Source organism: Mirounga leonina, unplaced genomic scaffold (assembly GCF_011800145.1).
Source record: "Mirounga leonina isolate KUSES-001 unplaced genomic scaffold, KU_Mleo_1.0 Mir_100832, whole genome shotgun sequence".
NCBI classification, from domain to species: Eukaryota; Metazoa; Chordata; class Mammalia; order Carnivora; family Phocidae; genus Mirounga; species Mirounga leonina.
The window spans coordinates 283630-305797 of record NW_023270020.1 but is presented as its reverse complement, the minus strand read 5'-3'; the positions used below and the strand labels follow the sequence as shown (position 1 = coordinate 305797).

The 22168-nt window shown below is 40.9% G+C and overlaps 1 protein-coding gene and 1 non-coding gene across 4 annotated transcripts in view; both read right to left on the bottom strand.

Annotated features, from left to right (window-relative positions):
* The window catches only part of LOC118004353 (zinc finger X-chromosomal protein-like), a 55010-nt gene extending 44273 nt beyond the window's left edge, over window positions 1–10737 (bottom strand). For 2 of the 3 annotated variants that reach the window (XM_034996733.1, XM_034997503.1), the window contains exon 1: window positions 8219–8625. The gene's annotated coding sequence lies outside the window, so the exon portion shown is untranslated. Of the gene's footprint in view, window positions 1–8218; window positions 8626–10652 lie in introns of those variants that run through there. The other variant, XM_034999049.1, reaches the window with a different exon arrangement.
* Window positions 10738–18038: 7301 nt separating this feature from the next.
* LOC118007332 lies at window positions 18039–18145 on the bottom strand. The gene has a single exon (XR_004678386.1). It is a non-coding gene; the product is annotated as a U6 spliceosomal RNA (small nuclear RNA).
* Between the last annotated feature and the right edge of the window lie 4023 nt (window positions 18146–22168).

Here is a 22168-nt window from a genome sequence, read left to right as displayed (position 1 = left end):
AACCAAGCTATATCACTAAAGAAAACCAGCAAACCATGAAAGATAAAATCAGAGAAAACCTTCAGAAACAACCAAAAAACAAGTAATAAAATGGCAATACATATCTATCAATAATTACTTTGAATGTAAATCTACTAAAAACACATACGCAAAGGAATGAGTTAAAAAACAAGACCTGGGGTGCCTGGGTGGCTCAGTTGGTTGGACATCCGAGCTCAGGTCAGGTCTTGATAGCAGGATCATGAGTTTAACACCTGTGTTGGGCTCCACACTGCTGGGGGTCGGGGGGGGGGGGGAAGGGGAAAGACCCACCTACAAAAGACTGCCATGCTGCCTACAGAAGACTCCTTTATGACCAAAAGACTGCAGACTGAAAGCAAGAAGAAAGAGGGATGCTTGGCTCTCAGGTAAGTGACCAACTCTTGACTGCGGCTAAGGTCATGTCTGTTGTGAGATCTAGCCCTGTGAGAGGCTCCACACTAAGCATTAAGCCCGCTTAAGGTTCTCTCTCTCCCAGGCGTCTGGGTGGCTCAGTTGGTTAAGCGACTGCCTTCCGCTCAGGTCATGATCCTGGAGTCCCTGGATCAAGTCCCGCATCAGGCTCCCTGCTCAGCGGGGAGTATGCTTCTCCCGCTCCCACTCCCCCCTCTTGTGCGTGCTCTCAAATAAATAAAAAATCTTAAAAAAAAAAAAAAAAAAAGATTCTTTCTCTCCCTCTCTTTCTGCCCCAACCCTGTTCCCATGCTCTCTCTCTCAAAAAGGAAAAAAAAAAAAAAGTGATGGGAGGGAGAAACATCCATCATGCAAATGGATGTCAAAAAGAACCAGTGTAGGGGCACCTGGGTGGCTCAGTTGGTTAAGCGACTGCCTTCGGCTCAGGTCATGATCCTGGAGTTCCGGGATTGAGTCCTGTATAGGGCTCCCTGCTCAGTGGGGAGTCTGCTTCTCCCTCTGACCCTCCTCCCTCTCATGCTCTCTCTCGCAAATAAATAAAATCTTAAAAAAAAAAAAAAAAAAAAAAGAACGAGTGTAGGGGCACCTGGGTGTCTCATCTGGTTAAGCATACAACTCTTGTTTTAGGCTCAGGTCTGAGATTGAGCCCCACTTCAGGCTCCCTGCTCAGTGCTGATTATTTCTCCCCCTCTCCCTCTGCTCCTCTCCCTGCTCGTACTCTCTCTCTCTCAAATAAATAAAACCTTCAAAAAAAAAAAAAAAAGCTGATATATCAATACTTGTATCTGAAAAACTAGACTTTAAAACAAAGACTGTAACAACAGATGAAGAAGGGCACTATATAATCATAAAGTAGACATTCCATCAGGATGTAACAATTACAGGAGCACCTGGGTGGCTCAGTCCTTAAGCGTCTGCTTTCTGCTCAGGTCATGATCTCAGGGTCCTGGGATGGAGCCTCACATCAGGCTTCCCGCTCAGCAGAAAGCCTGCTTCTCCCTCCCCCACTACCCCTGCTTGTGTTCCCTCTCCCATTTTATCTTTCTCTGTCAAATAAATAAAATCTTGCGGCACCTGGGTGGGTCAGTCGTTAGGTCTGCCTTCAGCTTGGGTCATGATCCCAGGCTGCTGGGATGGAGCCCCGCATCGGGCTCCTTGCTCCATGGGAAGCATGCTTCTCCCTCTCCCACTCCCCCTGCTTGTGTTCCCTCTCTCGCTGTGTCTCTCTCTGTCAAATGAATAAAAATAAATAAATAAAATAAAATCTTAAAAAAAGGGGGGGGTTGAGTGGCTCACTTGTTAAGCGTCTGCCTTCGGCTCAGGTCATGATCCCAGGGTCCTGGGATCGAGCCCTGCATTGGGCTCCCTGCTCAGTGGGGAGTCTTTTCTCCCTCTCCCACTCCCCCTGCTTGTGTTCCCTCTCTTACTGTGTCGCTGTCAAATAAATAAATAAATGCAATCTTTAAAAAAAGAAAGAGAGATTAGGGCGCCTGGGTGGCTCAGTTGGTTAAGCAACTGCCTTCGGCTCAGGTCATGATCCTGGAGTCCCAGGATCGAGTCCCACATCGGGCTCCCTGCTCAACGGGGAGTCTGCTTCTCCCTCGCCTGCTCCCCCCTCTTGTGCTCTCTCTCTCTCTCTCAAATAAATAAATAAAATCTTTTAAAAAAAGAGAGAGAGATCAAATGAGAGTGGAGAAATAAAACTAACACCAAGAAATACAAACAATTATAAGGGAATATTACGAAAAACTATACACCAACAAATTGGACAACATAGGAAAAAGAGAAATACAGAGTAACACATAGCCAGGAAACTAAAACAGAAATAGAAAATTTGAAGAGACTGATTATCAGCAAATAAAATGAATCTTAAAAGATATATTCATAACAGTAATCAAAAAACTCCCAACCAACAAAAATCCAAGGCCAGGTGGCTGCACAGGTGAATTCTACCAAACATTTAAAGAAGAATTAATACTTCTCAAACTATTCCAGAAAATAGGGGTGCTGGGTGACTCAGTCAGTTAAACATTTGACTTTAGCTCAGGTCATAATCTCAGGGTCCTGGGATCAAGCCCTGCTTTAGGCTCCTCCCTCAGTGGGGAGTCGTCTCCTTCCTCTTTCTCCCTCAACCGCTCCGTCTGCTCATGCTCACTCTCAAACAAATAAAATCTTAAAAAACAAAACAAAACAAAACAACTATTCCAAGAAATAAAAGAGGAAGGAAAAGTTCCAAATTCATTCAATGAGTCCAGCATTACCCAAAATCAGATAAAGACACCACTAAAAAAAATGTACAAGCCAATACCTCTGATGAACAGAGATGCAAAAATTCTCAACAAAACACTATGAAAATAAATCCAACAACACAATAAAAAAAACCATCCACCACAATCAAGTGGGATTTATTCCTGGGTTTCAACGGTGGTTCTATATTTGCAAATCAATCAACATTATACATCACATCAGTAAGTGAAAGAACAACCATATGATCATTTCAAAAGACACAGAAAAAGCTATTGACAAAAGTATACCCATTCATGATAAAAACCACTAACAAAGTGGGTTAAAAGGGAACACACCTCACCATCATAAAGGCCATATGAATGACCCACCGCTAATATCATCCTCAATAAGGAAAAACTGAGAGACTTTTCCCTAATGTTAGGAACAAGATATGGATGTCCATCTCACCACTGTTATTAAACATAATACTGTAAGTCCTAGTTACCTGACAACAAAAGAAATGAAAGGAATATAAATTGGTAAGGAAAAATTAAAATTTTCATTATTTTCAAATTTTCATTATTTTCTGTATAGATTATCAAATCTATACAGAAAACCCTAAAGACAAAAAACAGCAAAAAAATTGCTAGAACTGATACACAAATTCAGTAAAGTAGCAGGATAAAAATCAACATACAGAAATCTGTTCCATTTCTATATGCTAATAACATAGCAGCAAAAAAGAAATCAAGGAATCAATCCTATTTGTAATTGCACCCAAAACCTTAATGCCTAGGAATAAACCTCACCCAAGAGGTAAACAATCTGTATTCTGAAATCTACAGAACAGTGATGAATGAAACTCAAGATGACATAAAGAAACGGAAACACAGGAATGCTCATGCAATGCAAGAACAAATATTGTTAAGAGTGTCTGTGCAACCCAAAGCGATCTACACACTTAATGCAATCTCTATCAAAATAACACAAGCATTTCTCACAGAGTTAGAACAAACAATTCTAAAATGTATATGGACCAGAAGACATCCCATATAAACAAAGCAACCTTGAAAAAGAAAAGCAAAGCTGGAGGCATCACAACTCCAGATTTTAAATTATATTACAAAGCTGTAGTGGTCAGAACAGTATAGTACTGGCACAAAACAGACACCTAGATCAATGGGACAGAAGAGAAATAGAAAACCCAGAAATAAACCCACAACTCTATGGTCAACTATCTTCAAAAAGCAGGAAAGAATATCCAATGCAAAAAAGACAGTCTCTTCAACAAATGTGTTGGGAAAACTGGACAGCCACATGCAGAACAATGAAACTGGACCACTTTCTTACACCATACACAAAGATAAACTCAAAATGGACAAAAGACCTAAATGTGAGACAGGAATCCAACAAAATCCTAGAACAGAGCATAGACAGTAATTTCTTTAACATCAGCTGTAACAACAGTGTTCTATGTCTCCTGAAGCAAGGGAAACAAAAGCAAAAATAAACTAATGGGACTACATCAAAACTAAAAGCTTCTGTTCAGTGAAGGAAACAGTAACTAGGTAACCTATGGAATGGAAGAAGATATTTGTAAATGACATATCCAATAAAGAGTTAGTATCCAAAATATTGAAGGAACTTATAAAACTCAACATCCCCAAATGAATAATCTAAAAAAAAAAAAAAATTGCACCCAATTTTTTTGGTGGGTAGAATGGGAGGAGGGGGGAAAAAAAAACATGGGCAGAGATACAAACTGACATTCCTCCAAAGAAGACATCCAGGGGAGCCTGGCTGGCTCAGTCAGTGGAGCATACAACTCTTGATCTCAGGGTCCTGAGGTCAAGTCCTATGTTGGGCACAGAGCTTAATTAAAAAAAACAAAACAAAAACAAAACATTCAAATGGCCAACAGACACATAAAAGATGCTCAGCATCACTTATCATCAGGGAACTGCAGATCAAAACCACAGTAAGATACCACCTCACACCTCTCAGAATGGCTAAAATCAACAACAGAAGAAATAACAGAGGTTGCCGAGGATGTGGAGAGAGGGGAACCCTCTTACACTGTTTGTGGGAATGCAAGCTGGTGCAGCCACTCTGGAAAAGAGTACGGAGGGGAGGGTTCCTCAAAAAGTTTACAGTAGAACACACTATGATCCAGCAATCACACTACTGGGTGTTTATCCCCAAAATACAAGAACACTAATTCAAAGGGATACATGCACCCCTAGGTTTATAGCAGTTTTTGCGTACGCGCACGCGCGCACACACACACACACACACACACAATGGAACATTATTCAGTCATAAAATGAAATCTTTCCATTTGCAATGACATATGTGGAGCTACAGAATATTATGCTAAGTGAAATAAGTCAACCAGAGAAAGACAAATACCGTATGATTTCTCTCATACATGAAATTCAAGACACAAAACAAATGATCACATGGGAAGAAAGAGACTGGCAAACCAAGAAACAAACTCCTAACTATTGAAAACAAACTGATGGTTACCAGAGGGGGGATTAGAGAAGGTTGGGTAACAGGAGGTGAAGATTAAGGAGTGCACTTGTGGTACTGAGCACTGGGTGATTAAAATAAACACTAAAAAAAAAAAAAAAAGTCAAATGAGACTATTCAATCTACATTCTCTTAAAAAATAAAATTAAAATTAAAAGTTAAATCTTTTGCACTCTCTCTAATATTTAGTTTAAAAGACAGCTGACTCCCTCTGCTTCCTCATTCTATTTTTTGAAGCATCATGTTACATTAGCATCTGGAAACCCCTGTACACTACATTTATGGCAGGATGAGCGTAAAAAAGGTAAATACTTCTTAGTATTACTATAAAAATAATCTTTTCCCTCACAGGCACTTTAAGAGATCTCCATAGGTTCCAGGTCATTTTAAGAACTAGTAATCTAGAACCAGAACATATTAAATGACATACTTAATGTAACCTTCTCTATAAAGGTAAAGCACACAAAGATTATTTCACTACATACATGTAAGGATACCAGTGACTTCTAGGAAAAAAGAAAACTGCGCTGAAGTGAGGGAAACCCTTTAAATGAATTTGCAGACATGATTTCTTTAAATAAAAAAAAATGAAACAAATATGAAAGAAAATGTTACCACTTAATTTATCTAAGTGACCCTTTTCAGTAATTTTGGAGCATTTTATCATTTAAATATTTAATGTTAATATTAATTATATTTTTTAAAAACCTTTGAGAGTGGGGCGCCTGGGTGGCTCAGTTAAGCGTCTGCCTTTGGCTCGGGTCATGGTCCCAGTGGGATCGAGCCCTGCATCAGGCTCCCTGCTCCGCGGGAAGCCTGCTTCTCCCTCTCCCACTCCCCCTGCTTGTATTCTCTCTCGCTGTGTCTCTGTCAAATAAATAAATAAATAAATTAAAAAACAAAACAAAACAAAAAACCTTTAAGAGTGCAGATTCTCCCCGCACCAAAGTATATTTATTTATTTTAGAGAGAGAGAGGGAGAGATCACAAGAGGGAGGCACAGGTAGAAGAAAAGCGAATCTCAACCAGACTCCCCAATGAGCATAGAGACCCACAACCCTGAGATCATCACCTGAGCTGACAACCAACTGATCCACCTGACCCCTGAAGACCGCAGATTCTTTGATGTATACCTCTCCTTCACAAAAAATCCGCTTGCAAAAAAAGCAGTGAGGAGCATATGGCTTGGCTCCGTTGCTAGAGCTTGTAAAGGACTCTCAAATCTCAGGGTTGTGAGATCAAGCCCCAAGCTGGGCTTGGAGACTGATTAAAAAAAAAAAAAAAAAAGCAGTGACTTCTTTATTTTACATTGTATAAGTAATAAGAGGCCTTTTATAAAATGTTCTTTTGAAAAATAATTTGGTAAGAATAAAGGGCTGCACACATTCCAAAAATGGAGTTATTCCTGAGTTTCCATTTTGACCTGGTGCTTTCATAACATGGATAGTGTACTAATGTTTTTTGTCAAAACACAGCATCTGTTCAACTAGTTAATTTAAAATGGAAAGCTATTCAACTCCATAAAAAATCTCAGTAGTAAATCATTAAAACAGTATTTTTTGGAAATGATGTCTATGTTCCAGATCATTACAAAACAAGTATGAGAAACTCTCTCTACAATTAGGATCTTCAAAATTTGTGGAGACAAAATACCATCTAGAATTAGAATATAACAGATTTAATGCTAAATTAAATATATCTACATTGCTTCATGTGACACAGAAGAGTGAGCCTGAGAAAATATTGAGTCACAAACAGAAAGAAATGAAGCAGGAGTTTTTTAGGAACTCCATGGAATAAGATTTTCAGTAAACATTCTTGGGCACTTACTACATCTCTGTCAAATTTTATTTCAGTCATATTAAGTATGGAATATCAACAAGCTAGCTGTGTAAAATAGCTGGGTTCAGTAGGCAACTGGAAATGCTAGATGAGCAACTTAAGACAAGAAGGTGAGCATAATAAGACAGTGAGGACAAGAGGAATGAACTCAAGGGATAGACCCCATGTAAGTCTTAAAAACAGGGACCCCCCACGGGCGCCTCGCTGGCTCAGTCGGTAGAGCTTGGGACTCTTGATCTCTGGGTTGTAGGTTTGAACCTCACACTGGGTACAGGGATTACTTAAAAATAAAATCTTTAAAAAGCAAAAAAAGGAAGAACCACAGAAGAGAAAGCAGAAAACAGTTTTTTGGTTGTTTTTTTTTTTGTGGAATCTACCGTGGAATCTAAACTCCGACCCTGAGATCAAGACCTAAGCTGAGATCAAGAGTCAGACCAAAGTTAAATGACTAAGCCACCTAGGCAACCCAACAGAAACACCTCAATTAACATGGTGCAGAAGAATTTCACAATTTGGTAAACACTGTATTTTTAAATAAGTGGAATAAAATGAAATAAAAGGACTGGTGCAAAGAAACAGTGTAAGTGAGATGTTTACAGAATTATCAAACCTAGTTATATTTATGAGAAAGAGAAAGAAGTCATCAAGAGTGTCAGGGAAAATAGGCAGAATAGGTGGGCCTGGAAGAAAGGCATTTTTCCTGTAGCAAATGAAAAAAGAAAGCCTAGGTAAAAACAGAAGAGTAGCATGAAGTTGAAGAAATTAAATGTTTATATCAGATGGCGATCTACCTTTCTTAGATAAGTTAAAAAAAGTAATTTATGGGATTGAGGGATTTTAAAAACTGGGGTATGAAGTTTAAAAAAAAATAAAGTCTGTGATTGTCAATGTGCAGAAACACAAATAACACCAAGGTTAATTAGTAAAAATACAAACGTAAACAGTCAGAAAGTAAGCATTTACAAAAAGCACTGTATGTTTTTTAAAATTAGGAAAGGTGCATCTGAAAAATATACATAAATTAAAAATTAATATCTGATTTATTCATGATAGTTGGCTAATTAATAATCTACCAATCAGCTTTCCAGATTGTCTATCTCTTCAAGCAAAAAACATTTATAGTTAAACATTTTTTTATAGAAAATCTTTAAAGTTATACACTTACCTGTCTTCTTAATTATATATTCGACTCTAAATTAATCTTAATCTTGAACATCCATTGTTGCTGTACTGGAACATCTGCTGCTGCTAAGTACTGTGCAGCAAACAATTCTATCTTCTTTAGAGCTCTTCTATGTCTTTCCCAGCTGTCAAGATATAAAGCAACTACTTCTACAGTTTATGTTTTCCCTTAACACTTCTACAACTAGGCTGCATTATCAACTTGCTTCTAGTCTGTCTCCCATAATCCAGTTTCTCAAACTTTCCTAAATGTGGACCTTCATGAAAAACATGAGAATCCCTCTCACCAATGCTTGACCTGTTGCTAGGAAAGTGGAAAAGTTGTTTTTTATATTACAAAATTCAGGAAACAGTGCTCCACGTATTTACTGAAACTTTCTAATCTAGGACACTTATATCTATAAATCAAAATAACACTTTTGACTTACTGAAGGGTAAAAAAGATTATTTTCTGGAAGGAATTACTTTGCGGGGGGCGGGGGGGATGGAGGAGAGGCCATTTGAAATTTTTAGGAATTAGTCTTCTAACCTACTTTTCAAAGTGACTTCCTACAATGCTCCTGTAATTTTCAACCATGGTAAATGAAATTTTATTCATTATAGCAAGTCTAACACTTCTGAGCAATAAGTTATTGGAATGAGAATTTAGGATAGAAAAGAACAGCTGTCAAGGAGAGATGATGAATCAAGTGAAAAGCAGGAACACTCTTGATAATTTTTCTAGTAATTAAGAGTATTTACTTACTACTTGCTGTCATTATTTCTCAACTCTGAAACTTTTCCAATGACTGGATCCAGAACTGCTAAATAAATGAAGTACAGCCGAGGTGTTTTATCACTCTGCTAGAAATCACTCTCCAGATTTCATTATTTACCCTTTTCACGCAGAATTTCCAGTACTCCCCTACCTATCCTACGCACTCTAGAAAACTGTAAAATTTACTGTCACCTTTAGCATGCCCTTGGCTCATTCCCACCTGCACCTAACAAAGTCCCACCATTCTTTCAATAAGTAACGTTCCCCAAATGCCACCGATTTCACGAATACTTTCCTGTTACTGGAAATGGAGACTTAGCCTTCCTATGGTAACCTACCAAGCGAAGTTACTGCAACCATCACATGCGTTTTAAGAACTTTCATCATCTTTCCTACACCGTGCATCGGCTGCACTGAGCTCACCATCAAAGTTCAATAGTAAGCAGTCTAAAGTACAGTAAGGTACGGAACTGCATCTTAAAACTCCACCAAAATAGCTAAATAGCACCAGGTACGTGAAGCGTACATAACACATTTTGTTATGATTCAACAGAAACTCATCTCATATTCAATAACTAGTATAAAGTGATCAATAATCATTTAAAAGGAGATCTCAAAGTTTTTCCAAATAAGAAAGTAGCCTTCAAACATTTATTACTCCGATTTCAGGTTTGCAAAATGCAATTTTTCACGTACTGTACAAAAGAGTAATAGAGAACTTTCTTCGCTATCAAATTTTTCAATTTTCATTACTGAGATTCTCGGGGAGACAACTGGTAGAAAACCTCATTGTGGGTGCCCTAAGAGCCACGTCTGCTTAAAAAAATCTCTTAGAGACTGCCAACCGACCTGAGATGACTACAAGCAGTGGGAAATGGAGGAGGACCAAAAGCGATGCAGCAGGAAAGGGAGAAAAACAGCCATCGAAGAACGACTGTCACAAAGAGTAGCGCTGCTACCAAACACCGGTAGCACGAGGGTCCAACATGGCGGCAATGCTAACGGCAGCCATGAGAAACGAGCACGACCCCTCGGCGCGCACACGCGGCCGTGCCGGGCCTCGGGGGCCGGTCACCAGAGACGCCGCCGCCGCCCCCGCCGCCGACACTCCCACACCCCCTCACGGGCTGTAACGGAATTTTCTCCCCAAACGCCACCTTCAAGATGGCGGCTCCTCCTCCCGACAACCCCTTCAACCGTCCAAGCAGCAGCCGTAAATCCGCCACCATCTTTTCCCCCGTCCCTCCCCTCTCCCCCGCCACTATTTACAGAGCGAAAATCGCTCCGGCCTGCCTGCGGCCTTCACCTCACGCCCTCAGCCTTCGCTCGTAGGCCTCGGCCTCTCGAAGTCCCCCAGGCAGGCCGCGGCGTCGACCCGACACCTCGACGCTGTCTCTCCGGTCACCCGGCGATCTTCCTTCAACCCCCACTTCCTCCCCCTACCACTCCCCCCACCCCCCACCTCCACCCTTAACCGAGCGCACCTCCGCCGCCGCTCAGGGCGACCAGGCTCCTCCCCGGCCTAATTGCGGCCTCCTCCGGGCCTGCTCTGCGCCCTGCGCCGTACCGCCCGGCCTGGGCGGAAGGGCGTCATTCGGGCCGCCGACCAGGCCACCCCACTAGCCTTAGGCCCCACGGCCGCGGCGGCGCTGGAACTCACCGGACGGGCGTGCGGGCGGTCGGCGCGATGGCTGCTGCTGCAGGCCGGCCTTTCTCTGGAGCACTGGGCCGGGCTCCGGCTGGTGGGGCGGGCGGAGGGAGGGAGGAGGGGCCGAGCTCCAAGCTGACAAAAAGCGGGCCCAGCTCCCCGGCACGGACCCGCCGTCAGCACGTCACGTCACCGCCCGGGAGAGAGATCCAGGAAAATGCGGAAGGGTAGATAGGCACCTTCCGAAATGCGGATACCTTGGTGTCTGGTATTGGCGCCGCTCAGACCCCGCAACCGGGGAGCCTGGCCCGGCCTCCCAGCGGCGGGGGTCTCCGGCGGCCGAAGTCTGTCACCACGTTCTTTCCTCTTCCTCCGCGCACCCGCCCGTCGCCGCAGCACACGCGCTACTGCCGCGGCTTCGGCCGTAAAGCCCGCGCGAAGCAGTGGTCGGTCCACCTGGCCGCGAAGGAGCGGCCCGGACCTGACCGGGTCTGGCCGCCCCCCACTGTCTCTCCTGCGCCTGAGCCACCTCCGGACCCTCCCTGGAGACCATCCGCCTCTTCGCCTCGAGCTGCCTTCTCGAGGTGTTTGCAAGTCTTCAAACTCTTGTGCGCCGAAAGTGTGTTTTCATCACTGTGACTGCAGAAAAAATTAGCAACACCCGCCGTTTTTACTCTTCGCTTAAAAAAGAAAATTCTTTGAAATAAAATGAAAATTCTCTTGCCAGTGTAAATAAATGAGTGCATCAACAAGGGAAAACGAAGAAAGGTTATCCTGGAACAACTACCGACGCGCTTAATTAAAAAAATCAGAGAACCTGCTTTCGATGTAATGTGCAAAAGGATTATACTCCTGGAATTCTTTCGCACATTTCAATAAAGATGAATTGCTAAGGTATATTGTCTTTTCCGTGAACCTTGTTTCAGGATGTAGGAGGCTCTGAAATGTAAGTCTTGTGTAATCGCTTCATAAATAGTGGACTTTCATATTACATATTTTTAAGTAAATATATACGTAGAGTACTGGAATTATATACGCATTTTTCTACAAATTGCTTACACAGGCCTTTAAAAAGAATTAGAAAACGAAAAATATATTTGATTAAATAAGTACTTAGTTAACTCCAAAAACATGTATTTTGTATTTTCATTACTTTAAATTCTAATCCTGTCTTTACATACGGAACCCAAACTATGTTTCAAAGTTACTAATAAAGCGGAGCCTAGGGACACGAGCTTGTGATTTTTTGAGTCCCAAGTTGGGCGCATGGCTTGCTTAAAATAGTAAAAAATAAGTAAGTTACTAGTAAAAAGCCAAATAATATTGTATTCCTGTACTGTAATATGTAATCTGACATCCCATACTTTCTCTGTTGGGACCTGAATAATATATAAAACCTTTCAAACAACAACAATATAAAAACTACAGAGCGGGCGCCTGGGTGGCTCAGATGGTTAAGCGTCTGCCTTCGGCTCAGGTCATGATCTCAGGGTCCTGGGATCAAGTCCCGCATCGGGCTCCCTGCTCCTCGAGAGCCTGCTTCTCCCTCTGCCTCTCTCTCTCTCTCTGTCTGTCATGAATAAATAAATAAAATCTTTAAAAAAATAAATAAATAAAAAATAAAAACTACAGAGCAAATACCATACTGTTGGAAATATCTGTAATGTATAAGCTATATATATTATTCTTCTGTCATACAGAGTCTCAAGTTCCCTGAATGCCATTTGTCCTACATATATCTTAAAATCACAAAATGCTTTAAAAACAGGAAAAACAATGGCACAGAAGAAATCTATAAGAAAGTACTGGATAATAATCTTCCTCTCAAGGCCTTAACTTTCTTCCCCCCCCCCCCAAGGTTAAAAAGACATGTTTTTATTGTTTATATAAAATTACAACAGACTGGGACGCCTGGGTGGCTCAGTCAGTTAAGCATCTGCCTTCAGCTCAGGTCATGATCCCAGGGTCCCGGGATTCAGTCCCCGGTGGGTCTCCTTGCTCAGCAGAGAGTGTGCTGCTCCTTCTCCCTCTCCCTCTGCTGGTGTGCAAGCTCTGTCAAATAAATAAAATCTTTAAAATATGTACATATATATAAAATATAATTAATTAAAATAGTTACATTAAGACTTTGAGTACACCTAAGATCACTGAGACCTCTGGGTCATTAGGCATCTTACATCTTGCATATAAAGGATCTACTATACCTATCTTATTTTAAAATTGATTGTTGCTTTAGTATTAGAGGAGGGGCCTATGAAAGTCTGGGCATAGAGGTAGCAAAGAAGTACTTGGTGCTTACCCTTGGGGAACTCCATTAAGGAAATGTGTATGGCAGAGTAAGGACATTTTTTTTTTTTAAGATTTTATTTATTTTTTTAAAGATCTTATTTATTTGACAGAGAGAGCACAAGCAGGGGGAGAAGCAGAAAGGGAGAAGCAGGCTCCCTGCTAAGCAGGAAGCTGGATGTGGGGCTCAATACCAGGATCCTGGGAATATGACCTGAGCCGAAGGCAGAAGGCAGACGCTTAACTGACTGAGCCACCCAGGTGCCCCAGAGTAAGGACATTCTAAAGTGCTTTTATTTTCTCAAAGAAATACATAAAGGGACAATTTAGAGAGATTGAGAACAGAATATCTCAAAGCAAAGAGTATTAATACAAAATACCTGGTTTCAAAGCAACTGAAGGAATTTGTATTATTACTAAAATGTATTTGTTCATTAGAGCTGTTACTGTGTATCAGGTAGTTAGAAGTTTATAAAATCAAGATTTTGACACCATTTTCATAAAGTAACATAAATGGCATGAATAAGAGAGAATATAAAGTCTTTCCATCTTTTTTCCAATAAAGAAACCAAAGACCACATCTTCAGTACCTTGATTAGAAATCTCTTCAGCTAAATATCTAAGTTTATCACTCCTGAATTCTATCTTCCACAAAACACTAAAACATAATTCAGCCAAATGCTTTACCACTTTGTAACAAATATCACTGTTCTTCCAGTTTCCAAAATATTTCCATCTAAGACCTCCTAGGGCAACTTAAATATCTGTATTTCTACCAATAGTGTCTTTAAGGTAATCTAGAGTTTTTCTACCATTTACCTGGAAGGTTTTCCAGCCTCCAGAGTACCATTTCTATGCTGCTTCCACATTTTTAGGCATTTGTTATAATAGCACCCCACTTTTCAGAACAAAAATCTGTTTTAGAGTTCTGCAGAAAAACAGAAGCAACTGGAGGTATAGAGTAGGAGAAAGAAACAGAGACAGAGAAAACACATTTATTTTATGGAATTGCCTCATAAGTTGTGGGGGCTGGCAAGTCTAAAGTTTTAGGGAAGGCTGGAAGACTGGAGGCTCAGGGAAAAGTTGATGTTGGAATTTGAGTTTCAAGGTAGTCTATTCCTCTAAAGGCCGTAAACTGATTCAAAGAGGCCTATCTACATCATGAAGGGTATTTTGCTTTATTCAAAATAAATGTTAGTTTTGGGGCGCCTGGGTGGCTCAGTTGTTAAGCATCTGCCTTCTTCTCAGATCATGATCCCAGGGTCCTGGGATTGAGCCGCACATCAGGCTCCCTGCTCAGCGGGAAGCCTGCTTCTCCCTCTCCCACTCCCCCTGCTTGTGTTCCCTCTCTCGCTGTCTCTCTCTCTGTCAAATAAATAAAATCGGGAAAGGGCAAGGGCAAGGGAAGGAAAGAGAAGGGAAGGAAAGGAAGAAAGAAGAAAGAAAGAGAAAGAAACAGTATCATCTAAACACCTCACAGAAACACCTATAATATCAAGGATGAATTTTTAACTTGCATATTTAAGGCACATATTCCCTAAATAAAATTAGTTTAAAATGATAACTGCCAATTAGGTGATTTACAAGCAATATTTTCCACATGAGTTACTAGTTGGATAAATTATCAATTTCTAAAAGCAGCACCTGCTGAATTTTACCTTATGGATTATAAATCACAAGGCATAGCAAACTAGTGCTACTAAATAGGTAAAAATGAGTATGTGAAGTCTAAAGCAGTGACGAATAGCAATAACCATCTTGGGTACTCAGACTGATGTTTTTAAAAGCAACCAGCCCTCCTTAGAGAAATGGTGATTTCTAGGCTCTGGGACATCTTATTCCACAAAGAAAAAAGAAAGTATTTAAAATTATTATTGTGGGGCGCCTGGGTGGCTCAGATGGTTGAGCGTCTGCCTTCGGCTCAGGTCATGATCCCAGGGTCCTGGGATCGAGCCCCGCATCGGGCTCCCTGTTCCGCGGGAGACCTGCTTCTCCCTCTCCCACTCCCCCTGCTTGTGTTCCCTCTCTCGCTGTGTCTCTCTTTGTCAGATAAATAAATAAAATCTTAAAAAAAAATTCTCATTCATTAAAAAAAAAAAAGTAGATATTTGCCTTGTGATGGCTTTACATGGTACAAGCTGTGAAGTAATCTGTCCATTATCATCGGCCTCAAAATTCAAACCTGAACATGATCAACCCTCTAAACTTCACTACCAGTTACATAGGAGTTACACAGGAATCAAGAAAACATATGGGTAGGATGACTAACAGGTACAAACAAAATATATCCATATGGTAGAGAACTGTACAGTACTTTATCTACAAAATAAAAATTACCTCACATTTCAAATAATCCTGATAGACAAGTATTACAGATACAGTTGTTCCTTCCTCACTTTTCTGTAGATCCTAATAACACATATTTGCAAAACAGCTACCATAACTAAACAGCCAATAAACAAAACCAAACAACTTATAATTAAAATAACAACAAAAGGGGCTCCTTGGAGGCTCAGTAGGTTAAATGTCTGCCTTTGGCTCAGGTCATGATCTCAGGGTCCTGGGATGGAGCCCCACATTGGGCTCCCTGTTCAGTAGGGAATCTGCTTCTCCTTGTCCCTCTGTCCTTTCCCTTGTTCATACTTTCCGTCTCTCAAATAAATAAAATCTTTTTTTTTTTTTAAGATTTTATTTATTTATTTGAGAGAGAGAATGAGATAGAGAGCATGAGAGGGGAGAGGGTCAGAGAGAGAGGCAGACTCCCTGCTGAGCAGGGAGCCCGATGCGGGACTCGATCCCAGGACTCCAGGATCATGACCTGAGCCGAAGGCAGCCGCTTAACCAACTGAGCCACCCAGGCGCCCTCAAATAAATAAAATCTTAAAAAAAATAAAGTAAAATAAACTAAAATAACAGCAATGATCCTCAAATTGTGGAAAGTACCATGTTAGTAAAGATGCAGATTCTTGGGCCCCAACTCCTAGGGCCAAGAATCAAGACTAACAAGCCTAGGTGATACAAGCAATCACCCCAGAAAAATATTAGCACATTCTTGCACATGCATCTTTGTCCACATTTATAAGACTTTCACTTAAAGTACAAAGAGGTAAAATTGCTGGATTTGGTACATGGTGATTTTCTGACCACATTCATGCTCATTCACTCCCTTTAGTAAAATAAGACGGTTCCCAGTTCCTTACTCCTTGGCCAATTTCTTTCTTGGGGGGTGGGGATTGGTTTTCACATTTTTATTGAGGGTCACATCAAGGGGGCAGAGGGGCTACTCTCTGTCAATGGAGTGGCTCACAGTTTCTTCAGGTACTCCAAACTTGGTCCCTGGGAATGTTTGGGGTAGTTGAGCTTTTTCCAAGCTTTAGGTGTGCCCTAGTTGATTCTGATAGCATACTTCATGCAGGGGCTGAGGTGAAGACAGAATTATAGTAGCAGCCATTTTGTTTTCCATGGTGGCCTCCTTGTTTAATTTTTGATGTGCTCATTCTTTAAAACAATTTTAAAAAATTTAGAGTTAACATGCAATATTAAATTCAAGAGTATAACACAGTCATTTAACAATTATATACAGCTCTAAATATCACATTAAGTGTAGTTACCATCTGTTACCAAAGTTATCACAATATTATGGAATATATCCCCTATGCTGTCCTTTTCATTCCCATGATTTATTTATTTTATAACTGGAAGTTTGTACACCTTAATCATCTTGACCTATTATGCCCATACTACTACTTTTTCCCTTCTGGAAACCACCAGTTTGTTTTCTGTATTTATGAGTTGTTGGCTTGTTCATTTTTTAGATTCCACATATACATGAAATCAAGTGGTATGTTTCTTATTTCAGTCAACATAATACCCTTTAGGTCCATCCATTTGGTCAATAGCAAGAGCTTTCTTTTTTGTATGAGTAATATTCATGTATATATTTTTATAGATGATGTTCATATATATTCAATATATATAAATCACAACTTCTTTATCCATCGATGGACACTCAGGTTACTTTTGTATCTTCGCTATTATAAAATAGGGTGCATATATATTTGGAATTGGTGTTAGTTTTCTTTTGGTAAATATTCAGTAGTGCAATTTTTGGGTCATAGGGTAGCTCTACTTTTAACTTTTTGAGGAAACTCCAGTTTTCCAGAGTGGCTGCACCAGTTTGCATTCCCACCAACAGTGTAGAAGGATTCCCCGTTCTCTGCATCCTCACCAACACCTGTTGCTTCCTATTTTAATTTTAGCCATTCTGACATGTGTGAGGTGGTATCTCACTGTGCTTTTGATTTGTATTTCCCTGATGATGAGTGATGTTGAGCATCTTTTCACGTGTCTGTTGGCAATCTGGATGTCTTCTTTGGAGAAATGTCTATTCTGCCCATTCTTTAATTGGACATTTGTTTTTATTGGTGTTGAATTGTAGGAGTTCTTTTTTTTTTTTTTTTAAAGATTTTTATTTATTTGAGAGAGAGAGTGAGAGAGAGAAAGAGCACAAGAGGGGGGAGTGGGAGAAGGAGAAGCAGACTCCCTGCTGAGCAAGGAGCCCGATGCGGGACTTGATCCCGGGACTCCAGGATCACGACCTGAGCCAAAGGCAGCCGCTTAACCAACTGAGCCACCCAGGCGCCCGAATTGTAGGAGTTCTTTATGCATTTTACATACTAATACTTTATTAGATATATTATTTACAAATATCTTCTCCCACTCAGTTATCTTTCCCTATTGTTGATGGTTTCCTTTGCTGTGAAGGCTTTTTATTTTGAGGTGGATTCAGTTGTTAATTTTTGCTTATTTCCTTTGGCTTAGAAGACAGACTCTGAAAAATATTCCTCGGGCTGATGTCCAAGAGACACTGCCTATCTTTCCCTTTCCATCCTTTTTTTTTTTTTTTTAAGATTTTTTATTTTATTTATTTATTTGAGAGAGAGAGAATGAGAGACAGAGAGCATGAGAGGGAGGAGGGTCAGAGGGAGAAGCAGACTCCCCACCGAGCAGGGAGCCCGATGCGGGACTCGATCCCGGGACTCCAGGATCATGACCTGAGCCGAAGGCAGCCGCTTAACCAACTGAGCCACCCAGGCGCCCCCATCCTTTCTTTAACATATGGAATGCTTTGCAAATTTGTGTGTCAGTCTTGTACAGGGACTATGCTAAGTTTCTCAGTATCATTACAATTTTAGTACATGTGCTACGAAGGTGAACATTGCCTATATTTTCCTTTTTTCATCCTTTGAATACTAATTTTAAAATTTTAATTCCATCATAGTTAACATACAGTGCAATATTAGTTTCTGGTGTAGTATATAGTGATTCAGAACTTTCCACAACACCCACTATTCATCCTAAGTGCACTCCTTCATTCCCATCACCTACTTCACCCATCACCCTACCACCCTGCCCTCTGGTAACCATCAGTGTCTTCTAGAGTTAAAAGTCTGTTTCTTTGGGGTGCCTGGATGGGTCAGTCAGTTAAGAGTCTGCCTTTGGTTCACGTCATGATTGCAGGGTCCTGGGATGGAGCCCGCATCTGGCTCCCTGCCAGAGGGAGTCAGCTTCTTCTCCCTCTGCGCTCTCTCCCTCTGTCTCCATCAAATTAAAAAAAAAGAGTCTGTTTCTTGGTTTGCTTCTTTTATGCCCTGTGTTCCTGTTTCTTAAATTCCACATGAGTAAAATCATATGGTGCATCCACATACAGAAAACAACAAAAAAACAAGACACAGGCCTTTCACTCAGCACAAAAATTAACGAAAATATGGATCACAGACCAAAATATAAAATGAGTATCTATTAACTTGGTTAAGGTAACATAAGAGAACAACTAGAAGATCTAGGGTATGGTGATGTCTTTTACATAGCCATGACTTATAAAAGAATTGATAAGCCAGTCTTTAAAAGACAGTATCAAAAGAACTAAAGACAAGCCATGGATGAAAAGAAAGCATCTCCAAAAGACATTCATGTATATGAAAAAAAGACTATTATCCAAAATACAAAAAAGAAACATTTAAAACTTAAGAATAAGAGGTGCCGGGGTGCCTAGGTGGCTCAGTCGTTAAGCATCTGCCTTCAGCTCAGGTTATGGTCCCAGGGTCCTGGGATTGAGCCCCACATCAGGCTCCTTGCTCAGTAGGGAAGCCAGCTTCTCCCTCCCCCCCACTCCTCCCACCTTGTGTTCCCCCTCTAGCAGTGTCTCTGTCAAATAAATAAAATCTTTAAAAAAATCTTAAAACTTTAAAATCTTTAAAAACAAAAAAGAATAAGGGGTGTCTGGGTGGCTAAGTTGGTTGACTCTTGATTTCCACTTGGCTCAGGTTGTGATTTCAGGGTTGTAAGATGGGAGCCCCACGTAGGGCTCCATGCTGGGCATGAAGCCTACTTAAGATTCTCTTCTCCCGGGCGCCTGGGTGGCTCAGTTGGTTAAGCGACTGCCTTCAGCTCAGGTCATGATCCTGGAGTCCCTGGATCGAGTCCCGCATCGGGCTCCCTGCTTGGCGGGGAGCCTGCTTCTCCCTCTGACCCTCCCCCCTCTCATGTGCTCTCTCTCTCATACTGTCTCAAAAAAATAAATAAAATCTTAAAAAAAAAAAAAAAAAGATTCTCTTCTCCCTTTGCCCCTCCTTCCTGCTTGTGCTCCTGCTCCTTCCAAAATAAATAAAATCTTAAAAAAAACCCTCAATAAAAAGAAAATAAAAAACTGGTTAAAAAATGGGTGAGGGGTGCCTGGGTGGCTCAGTCAGTTAAGCATCTGCCTTTGGCTCAGGTCATGATCCTGAGGTCCTGGGATTGAGCCCCCCATCAGGTTCCCTGCTCAGTGGAGAGCCTGCTTCTCCCTCTCTCTCTCCTGTCTCTCTACCTACTTGTGCTCTCTATCTCTGTCAAATAAATAAAATCTTTTTTTTCTTTTAAAGATTTTGTTTATTTATTTGACAGAGAGAGACACAGTGAGAGCAGGAACACAAGCAGGGGGAGTGGGAGAGGGAGAAGCAGGCTTCTGGCGGAGCAGAGAGCCCGATACGGGGCTCGATCCCATGACCCTGGCCGGGATCATGACCTGAGCCGAAGGCAAACGTTTAACGACTGAGCCACCCAGGCGCCCAGTAAATAAAATCTTAAAAAAAAAAAAAAAAATGGGTGAAAGACCTAAACAGACTTCTTACCAAAAAGATATACCAAAGGTAAATATCATATGAGAAGATACTCCATATCATAGATCATTGGAGAAATGCAAATCAAAAATATAGAAGATGGGTGCCTGGATGGCTGTCAGTTTACCTCAGCTCATGGTTGTGAGTTCAAGCCCGGCACTGGGCTCCACACTGGACATGAGCCTATTAAAAAAAAAAAAATCTATCTATCAATCATCTATCATCTATCTATCTATCATCATCAATCATCTATCTACCTATCTCCGTATCTCCCTGTCATCTATCCACCTATCTCCAGAACACTGCCAACACTAAGTTTGGTGCAACAGAGGTTTCACTCACTGATGATAGCAATGCAAAATAGTGCAGCCACTTTACTAGACAGCTTGGCAGTTTCTTATAAAACTAAATCTTACCAAACAATCCCACAATTGTGTTCCTTAGTACTACTCAAATTACTTGAAAACTTATTCACATTAAAATCTGCATGCAAATGTGCATAGCAGCTTTATTATAATTGCCAAAACTTGAAAGCAATCAAGATGTCCTTCAGTAAGTGAATGGATGAATAAACTGTGGTCCATCCAGATAACAGAATTATCATTTAGTGCTAAAGTGAAATGAGCTATCAAGTCATGAAAGGGCATGGAAGCAGGCACCTGACTGGCTCAGTCAGTACAGCATACGACTCTTGATGTTAGGGTACTGAATTCAAGCCCCATGCTGGGTGTAGAGAAAAAAAGAAAAGGAGAGACATGGAAGAAATTTAAGTGCATATTACTAAATGAAGGAAGCCAATTTGTAAAGCCTACATACTGCAAGATTCTAACTACATGACATTCTGGGAAAGGTAAAACTATGAAGACAGTGAAAAAAATCAGGAGTTGCCAAGGGTTTGAGGAAGGAAGAAAAGCTCAAGAACAGATGATTTTCAGGGCAGTGAAAATACTCTCTATGATGCTACCAATGATGGACACAGGTCGTATTTTGTAAAACTCATAGACTGCACAACTAAGGGTGAACTCTGATACAAAATATGGACTTTGGTTGATAATGATGCGTCAATGTGGGTTCATCAATTATAACAAAAATATCATTCCAGTGCAGAGATGTTGATAATAGAAGGCTATGTATGCATGTATGTAGGTAGGAGGAATATAGGAAAGCTCCGTACCCTCTTCTCAATTTTGCTGTAAATGTAAAAATTGCTCTAAAAAAATAATCTAAGAGAAGAAAAAAGCATATTAACCAAAGTGAAAAATTAGAGGATTCAACAGAAGAGTAACCAAATTGGAGGATGAACCAACTGAGATTATCCAGTCTCAGAAGTAGAAAGAAAAAAATGAATAAAAATAAACACATATCTAAGGAACCTGTGAAACACATCCACCAGATAAACTACACATAATAGAGGAAAGGAAAGAGGGACACCTGGGTGGCTCAGCTGGTTAAGCGTCTGCCTTCGGCTCAGGTCATGGTCCCAAGGTCCTGGAATAGAGCCCCACATTGGGCTCCCTGCTCAGGGGAGAGCCTGCTTCTCCCTCTCCCTCTGCCTGCTGCTCCGCCTACCTGTGCTCTCTGTCAGAAAAATAAACTTTTTTTTTTTTTAAAGATTTTATTTATTCATTTGACAGAGAGAGACACAGTGAGAGAGGGAACACAAGCAGGGGGAGTGGGAGAGGGAGAAGCAGGCTTCCCACTGAGCAGGGAGCCCGATGTGGGGCTCAATCCCAGGACCCTGGGATCACGACCTGAGCAGAAGGCAGACACTTAATGACTGAGCCACCTAGGTGCCCCACCACTAGGCCTTTAGATGTGTATTACCCAAGTCTTGTTTGAATAACATAAATAAATCTCCAACCAGCTTACACCTTTACTTGGCAGAGGGCTCCTCATCTGGGGCTGAAGCAGTCTTGACTCTGGAAATATGGATCCATAGGGAGAAGCTGCGAAGTTTTACTGTGGTTAGAGTGGTCAGGAGAACTGACAGGGCCTGGTCCAGACAGGTTGGAGTGGCTTTTTGTCCTCTGAAAGAGTCTTTTTTTTTTTAATTTTTTTTTAAGATTTATTTATTTATTTATT